Raw genomic sequence first — 12,073 nt, 5'->3', positions numbered from 1 at the left:
ATGGAGCAGATCATCTTGAGTGCCATCATGCTGCATGTACAGGACAACCAGGGTATCAGGCCCAGTCAGCACGGGTTTATGAAAGGCAGGTCCTGCTTGACTAACTTGATCTCCTTCTATGACAAGGTGACCTGCTCAGTGGATGAGGAGAAGGCTGTGGATGTTGTCCACCTGGACTTTAGTAAAGCCTTTGACACTGAGTTTCTCCGTTGATGAATATTTGGCTTTTTTTTTTTTTTTTTTTTTGTATTCTTGTCTCTCTGTAATGCATTCAACATTGATCATAGCTATAAACAGGATTTAAGACCAACGGGAACTGACCTCCTGTGGCATACTTTAAGTATGCTGTGTCCTGCACTCAGGAATAAACTGATTACCAAATTGGGGTTAGAGAATAATTTTTCTCTAGATGAGACCATCAGATTGTCAGAGTTGTCCTTGCCCTATTTTGCAGAGCTGTTAAAGCCTGGCTGGCAGTTTTATTTAACCACTAAGTCTTTTTTTCCCATTATTGGAAATATACATTTTTTTTTTTCCATTATTGGTGATATACTTGCTCTCCTGTGTAATTGTGCCTTAAGGTTGATTTAAAGTGATAGGGAGTAGTCTGTGGCCTGTGGCATGGGGAGAAATTTGGCACACCCTTTTAACCTGGATAATTACTGTGTGGTTATCTGGGGTTGCAGGGGATGGGACTCAATGAGCCAGGCCCATATTCTTCTTTTTTACCCTGATCCAGAAATATGAATTCAGGTTCTTTAATTTACAAAAGGATATGGACCTGATTGTCCCCTTTGCCAGCTGAATGCCTGTGAGGCGAAATCTGTGTGTAAGGAGTGCAACTGAGCAGGTACAGAAGGATGCCTCAACTTACTGGGCTTGTGAAATAAATGTCTTGCCAGATAACTCTCTCAACTCACATGGTTCAGTGCATTCCCTATGGGAGATGGTAGGGGAAACCTACACCACCTAATCCCACACCACTGCACTAAGAGGGAAATTTTTCTTTGAATCCAATCAAAAAGGCATGATTTGGTAGAGCCTGGTACTCCTTTTCCATCTTTGCCATCTGCCCAGTCTTACAAAGACAGACCAGGCAGTCTCAATAAGAGGAAGGTACAGTGCCTACCTCAAGAGACTGAGAAAGGTAGTGGAGATACTGGAGTGCTTTGAAAAGAGATAGATGAAGATCATGTCTATGTTCTCCTGCTTCCCTCCCAAATGAAGCTCATGGATTCCTGTGGTTGGATCTTCAGGTTTTTCCATGGCCAATCTAATACCCATGCAATAGTTCAGTACTTGAAGAAAGACACATCACTGGCCTAAGGTTGGCCCTGTCCCTCCAGAGCAGTAGGCAGGACACTGTGTTGATCCTAGATGGGCAGAATAGCTCCTTGGGGGAGGGGTAAAGTCCATATGGTTGTTTTAGTATGTGTCAATGCTGTAAAAACCTTGGTTACCTCTGGAGAGAAAGCTGGTACATCTCTCTCTTTTTGTTCCTTTGTTGCTTGCTACTTCACTTGGTCATTCACAGCAACTTTCTGATTGGGGCAAAGATAAGAAAAACAGTATCATTCTAGTTTCAGAGAACACCCTGCTCTTTTCACAGGTGAAGCTTCAACTTTATTCCTTGACTTGCATCTGCATTGCATGCTGGAGTCCTCGGGCAAACTTCAGCCATGTGGCAACTCTTCCACCATTAGATCATGTCCCATGAAGGGAGAGGGAGGGAGGTGAAGCCCATCACAGTGGAGACAGGGACAGGAAGAGATGGAGGTGGGATGAGTAAATGGCCAACAAGCTTGTCCTTACAAACACATTGTAATTAAGACCAGAAGTTGGTGCAATAATAATAGTTTCTTATGTAATGCTAAATGCTACTGTTTTACTCTAATTTTGATGACAATTTTTCTGTTTCACTGAACACTAAGCAGAAAACTTCTTACAAACAAGCTCTTAAGTGCATCATGTAAAATTTGAGCATGCCAGAATAATCTGCTCATTTCAAAGGATCAGATGTGCCGAGGCTTTTTTTTCCTAACTGCCCATGCAGTGCTTCAGATTGCTTATTAGAGCAGTTAGGCATATAGAATATTAATAAGAAATATCATGCTTTTCTATTGAATTAAACCGACAGTTTCAAATTAAAATACTTTGTATTACCTTCTTTTTTGAATTGTGGGCTGCTAATGGAAGAAACACATATTCAAGGTGATTTTTAGATCATTTTTACAGGAAAACTAATTCTAAAGAACAAGAACTTGAATCACTGTGTTTCAGTACAATGTTAATGCAGATACTCTCCTGGATGGTCATAAAATGAGTGTATTTATGATGACAAGATGTAAGATTATGGCACTGTAACTGCCAAATGTAAATTCTGAATGGTAAACAAAGGAACTTGATTTAGGCATTTTTAAAAAAACTGTTTTAAAAAGACAAGTGCTATGAGGGCAAGTGTTCATAGATCTGATCTGTATGCATGGATTTTCCATATGTGATGTGTATGTATATGGAGTATAACCACAGAATAACAGAAAATAGGCCTGGAAGAAATATCATCAACCTGCACCCCCCTCTTCTGCTATGCCAGAATGAGGGACCTGTCTTTCATTGTTGAACAGTTCATCAATCGCTGATCACATATCATCACACTTCATCGTTTTAATATCATATATAAATCCTTCAGTAATTAACATGTGTAAACTGCAGGGCTTTATAAAAGTTTGAAGTGTATTTTTATGTGCCTTTTTCAAGGACATCGCAACAGTCCCTATTTGGAAGTGGCACTCAGCTTTGACAGAAATGTCCCTGGGGAACTGAAACCAATTTGAGAGGTAAAGTGTTATAGGTTCTTGTCAGAGCTGGTCAACGCAGCTGAAAGACTTTCCTATTGTAGTTCTGAGGTCAGTGCAGCCATCCTGGAGTGTGTGTGTGTGTGTGTGTGTGTGTGTGTGTGTGTGTTCAAAATTATTTCTCATTTCAGTTCCTGAATATCTGAAGTCTGGACCATCTGCAAAGAGGCGTAGATTTTGCATAGCTTTGGAGGGGAAGGAAAACTGGTGGCATCATCTCATCCTTGTTGATAATAAGGGGTGGGGACTCATATTTGGGAGGAAGACCTGAGGTCTCCACAGCCATTTACACTAAGACTGTGCAGACTTCAGGGGACTGCAAATTAGTTTTGTGTTCCTTTAAAGGGTAATGCCAGAGGTGTAAAGACTCTTAATGTAAATGGAATTTCTCTGATCAGGTGTGGTGTCTCAGTCTGTACACGACACGCACAGAGTGCATGTGTGGTTTCTTAATATGTCCCGTGGTAGGCTCTAAAAGCATTAACTGAGTCTGAAGACTTAGTACAAGCATTCACAAGTCACTCATTTCTTGGCTTTTTCTCTGCAGATCAGTGGGTTTTGGTCACTTCCTGATCATGCTGCATAGGTTCCATTGGGACTGTATGAGACGCTGTGCAGTAAAAGCCCCTAATCTTCTACACTATCTTTACCTGAAGCTTGCATTGCCTCCAAATCACTTTTAGGCCATGGAGAGCTTTCAATCCTGAGTTCCCTCTAACTCTTGCTCTGTTACTACCAAGAACTTTTCCAACCAGCCCTCTCTGCCTACATCCTCCAGGGGAAGAGCCTTGGGAAAGGGCAATTCTTCTGAAGAACCCTGGTCCTCAGGGCATGGTCCTCAGGGCATAGTCCTCAGGTCTTGTCACATCTGGTTATTGTACAAAACCACAGTCCTTGTGGCAGAAAGTTCATAATCTAAGCAGACAGAAGAGTTAAAAGGCAGGTAGCGAGAGAGAGGAGATGGAACTGGGAAGTCATCTGTCCAAGGTCACACAAATGATCAGTGCTAGAAGTGGGAATAAAAGAATAACATCTTGGGCTCTCTGTCCCAGTCTGTAGGTGATGCTAACTACCCACTAAGGTTTTTGCAGATGACTAAACATCAAGTACATTTTAAAATGGGGTTTTCCACAAGAAAATAGTTTCCCAGTGTCCTCAGGGTCTTATACTTCTCCCAACCCAGACTTTTCCTTTTTATCACCAAGTTGCAAGATCTAGTCTACCTAACACAAACACATAAAAACAATAGCACGATGCCTAAAAAGAGTACCCACAGACACTGGTGCCTCCTCCCTAAAGAAGTGCTGCAGTGAGATGTCTGTTTGGATTGCTTTTGACCTAAGTTTTGTCTGTAGTCAATGGAAGGAGATAACCATCAGAAGGGCAATTCAGCCTCAGATTGGAGACAGCTTATTTAAATGTCACAATTTAGGTGAGATGAGTTTGGGCCCTGCCATAAGAAGGGTGCTTTGGATCTCTGCACAGTGAAGTGACAGGTAACCACTTCCAAAAAGTAGTACTTGCTTACCACAAAACATTGTAAATGACTGATAAATATGAAACATATTGATTGTCATTCTTTACAAATAAAAGAGAAAAAATTGAAGACTGATGACAACTTCTTTTACTTCAAGATTTTGTCCTTCCCTAGTGTAAGACAAAAGGAAACAGCCAACCAGTTCAGATCCACTTGGCCATAAAATAATTTGTGAACTGGTCGGAGCACTTATCTACTGCAAGGATCCTACATGGTTTCTCCTTTGTTTTCTTAAAATGTTCAGCATTGTCAATTGATTTAAATGATGATAAAACTGTTCCTGAAGCCTTCAGCATATTGGCTGTAAACCAGATCCAGTGCTGTCTTTTTGTTTCATAAAATGGCTGTGTTTCAATGATAAACATAGCCAAAGGGGAACATTTTGGTTAAAGTATTAAAAAAAAAAAGTGTATTGTTTCCAATTAGTTGAAATCTGCTTTAATAGGACAAAGTGATTTTTTAAGCAAGGTTTTCTTCTAGTTGTCATCTTTCTTTGGGACTTATGCAGGTGGGCTGAAGGAGCCCTCAATTCTTGGCTGACCATTTCGAGTTAGAGTCAAAATACTGTCAAGTGCTTTGAGTATGTTCAAGTTGACAGAGATAGAAGGATTTGGGACGTGCTCTGGATTTGTCCTGATTGAGTTTGGCTGTTGGCCAGTGTGGCCTGAAGCTGGAGAACGCTGAGTGACCCCAGGCACAGGAGCTTGTGGGGTCTGGGGAAGAAGGAATGAAGACATGGAAACTTTAGGGACAGTTCTGCCAAATGAGAACATCTTGTACAAGAGAAAGGAAGGTAGCAAGTAATGGGAAGTATATATTTGAGAAGGGAGAACAGAGCGTGGCACAGTAGTGCTGCTGGACCAAAGCAGAGGGAGGAGTAAGAAAATAGCACCATCCCATCCACGGGGGTAAGAGGGAGAACGGAGCAGACAAAAGGAGGTCTTTACCATTCCATCCAAAACAGTGGGCTACTAACCCCTAAACCTCTCCCCCACTTCAGCATGCTACTGGTGCCCTCCTTACTGGTGCTGTCAGTCAGGCTCGGGCCCGTGCTCCTGCTGATTGTGCACAAGGGCACACTCTGGTACAGACTGTGGGTGAGCTCTGGGCCGCTCTGGCAGGGGAGACCCCAAGCCCTCCATGTACAGTAAGGCTTTTGCTCAATGAGCCTGCATTGAACAGGCACAGCACAGCCATGACCCTTTTCATCCATTTCTCCCCCAACTACCTCAAGCGCAGCTCTTCCAAAATGCAGTGCAGAGGTGTTGAACCTGAGGATGCAGTTTCATGGTCCATTTGATATGACTGAGCCATCTGCTCAGTTGTTTTCTTCCAGGTTTTCAGCTAGATCAATTCCCTGATCTGACCCACTGTGGATCCACACAACACCTTGTGTTGGCACAAAGGAGGGAACATGGCCGAGTTCAGAGAGCAGCGGGTAGAAATATACCTTTAGATAACAGACCAGACTTAGGTCAGCTCAAATCAGTTATGAAGCCAGAGCTGGATCTTCAGGGACTCGCAGTCGGCTCCATGGACACAACATGGGTGTTGACTTTCAAGTGTGAAAATACTGTCCTCAACCACTGCATATTTCGGTTTTGTCACACACATCGTGGGGTTACTAACACTTCCCTATATAAGGAAAATGTCAGGCATAGTTGATCAACGTTTGTGAAATGCCAGATGCTACACAAATCCAGAGTAAGATGTATCATCTCAGCTTAGCTTTGAATAAGACACCTAGCAAAGCATCAAATTCCTGTGTATTGTATCACTTAAGCTTTTCAAGCATCCCACTCATTGCATGGCAGGTTATGCTTTACAATGATACTAATGCCAGAAATATTCAAAAGAACCTCTGGCAGGTAGGTGCAGGCTCTCAAACTCCTTAGCAGTGACTTGACCCCCCAAGTTTACAATCTGTTTTTTTGTGTTTCTGGAGTGCCGAACACAATGGGTCTGTAATTGAACAGCATAACTTCTGCGTAGAAGCTAGTGCAGTAACAGTCATAAATAATAGTAAAAATAAACTCAGGTTCCTAATGGCCTGCAGACAACGACACATTACAGTGCGGTAATATACAGTATGTGAAGTAGGGAAATTAGAGCCCTTCCTTGTCCCTATCTTCCATTTTCCTCATGGGGAAAAAAATGGTATGGATTTTCATATGTCTTACATCTGAAACACTGGCCTGACATTTTTTGTGGGAATAGTTTAATTCAGTTCCTCTTAGAGATGAGATCACACTGGTGGATATAGAAATCTCACCAGGTGAGGAGCTGCAGTTGTTGACTATGCTGTGAGAGAGGTATTGTGATGATGATTATATACTAAAAGTATGAGAGTGATTAGATTACATGAAATACCATTTCTTTTTATACGAAACGCTAAAAATGAAAGGAAACCTCCATTTATTCCTAGTTCTTTCTTCCTGTGTGTTGAGCTCAGCCTTTGGGCGACTTGGAGTGTGATGGTAGAGTGATTATTGGCATGTAAAAGACAGTATGACAAACTGACATTACAATAGAACAGTACCAGAGGAAAGTACATCTTGATTTTCAAGCCCAGATCCTTCCTCTTGAAGGCAAACATGCCATTTTCTCTCTTTTGTAAGCATATCAAGCTCAGTAGTTTTTTGGTGAAAGCAAGGGGGAGAAATAGAAAAAACTGTAGCGTAGCTGAATGTTCCATTTTTCATTAAACCATCATTTATAATTTAATGGTAATGATTAGAATGGTTGGTAACAGGAGTTTGGGAAACATGTCAAAACAGAAATGACAGATAAAATCTAAACAAAAAGCAAAATCACAGGCTTATATTTTTTGCAATATCACAGAATGGCTGTGAGATTTTTGTTCAACTTCTTTCTTGCAGGTAGAATTTCTTAGATCTAAGCACATGAAAAATTGAAAGAGCAATTTTATATTATATTTACAGAGGAATATATTTATTGAATACTTAGACCTACTAAAGAAAATCACTTATCTAATCTAACCAATATACTGTATGATCCTTTTTCCATGGCTAAGACCTCCAGTGGAAAAATAGTTGAAATATAAATCCAGCAGCTCAGATTCAGGAAAGAAAATTAAGGAGTTGTTTGTGACCTTCTGTTAGTCCCAACTGTTGCCTGGTAACTGCCTAAAAATTAACTGTGCATCACCTGGCTTCTAAGGACCATGGCATCACTAGGAAACCTGGCGTCTGCTATGTCTTACCTCGAAAAGCAGAACTTCATGGCTTGGGTATTATGATTTTTTGTCATAATCGGGGAAGTTATTCAGCTACACAGCTGAGATGCTTATGGATGCTTATGGTAAAGTCATTTAAAATATTGTACAAACTACAAAACAAACTTGTTTTAAAGTATGGAAATTTCACACAATCCATTTTTGCTGTTACTATGTGGCATTCTACAGTTTATTCTTTCTTCGGGTGGTGTAGATATTGTCTTTAATTTCTTTCCTAATATCTGCACCTTCTGAGATTCACCCAAGCTTTGCATGAGACTAGAGCCTGAAAACAAAATGCATTGACAGAAGCTGTGGTGTGGATACTCCTGAAATGGAAATCTGGCAAGCATACTGATATCATCAGGTGAACCTTGACCAGATTTATAAAAGAAACTCGGATCAAAAAACTTCCCAGGCTGCTTGATGCTCCATTTTGAACAGATTTTAGGGACAGTTTGTACCTGCTATTCTAATGGCAGTGCTGAGAAGACTGTGAAGATCTAGATGGATATAGGTGGGAATACATGACATCGGTATTTAACTGGGTGAAACTTGTGTTCTGCAAATCATAGAATCATAGAATCATTTAGGTTGGAAAAGACCCTTGAGATCATCGAGTTCAACCGTAAATGATTCTATTGAATTGAGCAATTAACCTGGGACTGCAGGCTGCTCCCCTCTTTTGTACTTCTGGCCACTGAACGCTAAATCTGAAGGCACTGCTGCAAAACTTACTTCAGTGCATTGGAAAATCTGGTCTGAGGTGAGTTTTTTTCCAAATTGTTTACTTACAGATGCTGTGTCAGGTTATTTTGTAATATTCATCCTAACATTAATTTTCTATACTTAGAGTGCTCTCCTTTGCAGAACCTCAGAGAGTCCTGCACACACCAGTTAATTAAGCTTCACAGTACCCGTGTGGGTGCATTGTTTTATTGTCTTAATTGTACAAAAGGGAGAAGAGAATCACAGAGAGATTAAGCAACCTAGCCAAGGTCATTTTGTTAATTAACATTAAAAGTTTATTTTGAAAAAGAAGTTAAGCACATCACGAAGGTAACTGAAGCAAAGCGAAGGTAAGCTTACCATTGCTTAAGTTTATTGACTATCACAGAACTACTTGAAAACTCTTAAAATTAGGGATTTGGTTTAGGTAAACTCCTGAAGGGTGAGCAGAATCAGAGAGTGTTGGATTCCCTCACTACAAATTTTACTCAGCTCTCCTGATACTAGAAAGATCTTGACTCCTCTCCCTGTACTGTGCTTGGTCTGACTGGAGGCCTATATGAAGACCAGATAAACCTATAGGTATGCACTATGTTAGAGTGTCATTGGGCACAATGGCAGGGGAAGAAGTCCCAGTAACCCACTGAGAGACATGAGCATGTCCCCAGCATCCCTGGACTGCCACAGGGGACCCTCAGCCCCAGGGGCTGGGGGACACCCAAGGGGAGAGGCTCTCCAGAGTGCTTTTCAGACTGAGGGGCTCACTGCCTACGGGGTGCGTATGAGACAATGTGGGATGCTGGGGAAGAACATTTTGGGATGGTACAAGAGTTTTTATGGGATATTCTGGGGAGGGAGCTAAAGTGGGGAATGGGAAGGATCGAGGTGGTCTGGGGAGGAATGAACGTGCAAAAATAAAGGGAAGGGGGATAAAAGGGGCCGTTTGTGTGTGAATGGTGGCTGGTCAGCACACTTGTCTGGCCATGCCCTGCACCTGGTCAGCACAGCCTGATCTGCCTTCTCATCAAACTCCATTTCTAACTATTTTCTTGTTTGAGGGAACGTGTATTCTGTGCGCATGTGTGTCTATGGGGGTCTCAGTGCCAGCCATGAGAGTCAGACCATGGGTCAAAGTGTCCGTGTGTCTCTAATGCCATCAATGAGAGTGAGTGAGGGTACATTTGTCAGTGTGGGATCGCTAGTGAATATCAAGCTGGATGAGCTGATGAAGAAGTGGTGTGATCTGGGAGCCAGCAGTATGTGTGCCCAGGAACGAGACAGCGTGAGGAGTTGGCCACTGGAGGGATCAGGGGGTCCAGGATGACCACCCAAGAGGCCATGGGGTCTGGGTAGATTGAGAGACCTGTTCGCATGTGTGTGTGTTTCTGTGCGGGAGGCAATGGAGAGAGCGAGGATCTGGGGCCAGCTATGGGACAGTCTGTGTCTAAGCCCAGTTACACGAAGGATCCACACTGTGTGTGTGTGTGTGTGTGCAAGGAGGTCTGTACCATCAGCTGGAGTGGAGCTGCAGCCTCAGGGGCTCATATGTCCAGGTGCCAGCAACTGGGGAGACTGGGATGCAGAGGCAGACTGAGTGCCCGAGCCCAGCTGCTGGAGGCACCCACATCATATGTATTTTATGTTTTTCCTACTAACAAACCTTCATCCTTATCAGCCAGAGAGGGGAACAGCATAAAGCCGTTCTCTGTGGCTGGCGGTATATGTATACATATGCATTGTATACATGCCTCTGTGTGTGTGTGCCTGTGGGAATACATGCTCAGCCTTGCAACTGGCTGGACTCGGGGGCATGGAATAGCAGCAGCCTCACCTCCATTGAGCTACTGATTCAGCAACACCTGACAATAAATATGTATATGTGTATACATAGCTATATACTTATATGTGTGTATATGTGTGCTTGTGTGTGTATGTGAGAGCCACAGTTTTGCTTGTAAGTATTCCTGTCACTCAGTTGCATTTTTCAAATGGGAAGAGGGGAGAAAACTGCAAATTAGGGGTGTATGAGAAAGCCAATCAGCCATCTCTGTTGACACCAAAGACCTCTATACACAGCTGAGCTATATTTTATCCAAAACGGTGGCATCAAAGGACATATAGATAGTAATTTGTTTTAGGAAGGTCAAACACTGGCAGGTGTGGTCCTTCAGAAAGCTAAAAAAGCCTCATTCTGCAGCACTGGGAGCCAATCTTTTATGTGGCTTATAAAGCTTTCCAAACACTATTTTCTAGCATTGCAAGTGACACTCATCTAAAATGCTTGGAGAGTAAAAACTTTTGTCAGCAAGCTTTTTCTAACATCAGACCTTTAAAAACAAGCAAACTGAGCATTTTTACATTTTCAGGCTTGCTCTTCATGTGCAGGGCAGGGATTATGTTGGAAACAAAATGAAGAGAACTTTTTTTTTCTCGGAAGGAGAACAGAAATCCAAATTGTGCACGTTCTTGCATCTTCAAATTGCTAGCTGTGAGGTTGAAACCCAATAATCATTATTGTCTTGAAGTCTGGAATCCTGTGTGTGTCAGTACAAGCTCTTTTTTTGCATATTCTTCGCCCAAAGCTACCGATGACAATCTATGTGATAAATAAATTGCATCCCACTCATTTTGATTACAGCTTTCCATTTCTCTTTTGGAAGGATTGCCCCAGTACTTTCACATGAGTGAACTAAAGGGCTGGAAAAGACAAACAGCTAAGAGGAAAATAACAAAGCAACAGAAATGGTGACTGTAAATTGACGCCAGGAGTGAAGAAGGGTCGTTCTCCATCACTGTGTCGGCTGCCGTGAAGACTAATTTGAAACAGTTCCAGAAGAAAAGGACCAGGCCATTTCATACTGGTTCCATGCTATGGGCAAAGTTCTTGTTTACTAAGTAAAGTCCTAAATTTACATCTCCTTTTGGACTTCTGTATGGTGCCACAGTCTATATAGTACATACAGTAAGGCCTTTCTAACACAAGATTTTCTGAAAATGAGAATGAGACTTGTTAGGAAAATAATTCAGGTGAACTGGCTTCTGTTAGAAAGAAATCCCCGTAGAGAAGGGTATCCCAAGATCACACACCAAATCCTAAACTAAGCTGTTAGAAAATAATTGATTTGTAATAAATTGAGTAGAGTAGATGTACAACATAGGTCTGTGGGGCCACGCAGTGCTGTCCCAGAGCACCTCATGCTGAGCATTCTGCAAAAGCTGCATGGTGGCTGCTCAGCCATGCCGTGCTAGGACACTGTCTCTGATTTTGAGCTGTGACTAGGCTGGGTTGCCCTTCTGGCCTGGCTCAGGTCCTTGGGAATACACCCATGGCACAGCACAGGCATTGATAGAATATCCAGTGTAGCTGTAACCAGCCATGCCAAATTCTCTCCTGGTCATCAGCTGGTGGAACTGTAATAAGCCAGGGGAACCTGGAAAATTGGAGCTTGCATTACCATTATGGCAATGGTACATCTTTGAAATTTAGGCTTATTATTAAAATTTTGATGGTTCCCTCTGATCTGTCAACATTGGAATGAATTACTGATTAATTTTACAAGTCCCAGTTTTCACTTTGCAGTATTAATATTACCCATCTCTAACTCCTGGCAGATTTTTTTAGCACTCTGTTGAAATTTATCTGATATTAAATGAGTAGCAAAGTGATGAATCAAGACCTAACAAAGTTCCTGCACTGCCTTTCTTGCTTCTAGTTAG

The sequence above is a fragment of the Nipponia nippon genome, unplaced genomic scaffold (genome assembly GCF_047370975.1).
Source record: "Nipponia nippon isolate SJK-2023a ecotype South Korea unplaced genomic scaffold, ASM4737097v1 scaffold_2, whole genome shotgun sequence".
Lineage (NCBI taxonomy): Eukaryota > Metazoa > Chordata > Aves > Pelecaniformes > Threskiornithidae > Nipponia > Nipponia nippon.
This window is presented reverse-complemented; position numbering follows the sequence as displayed.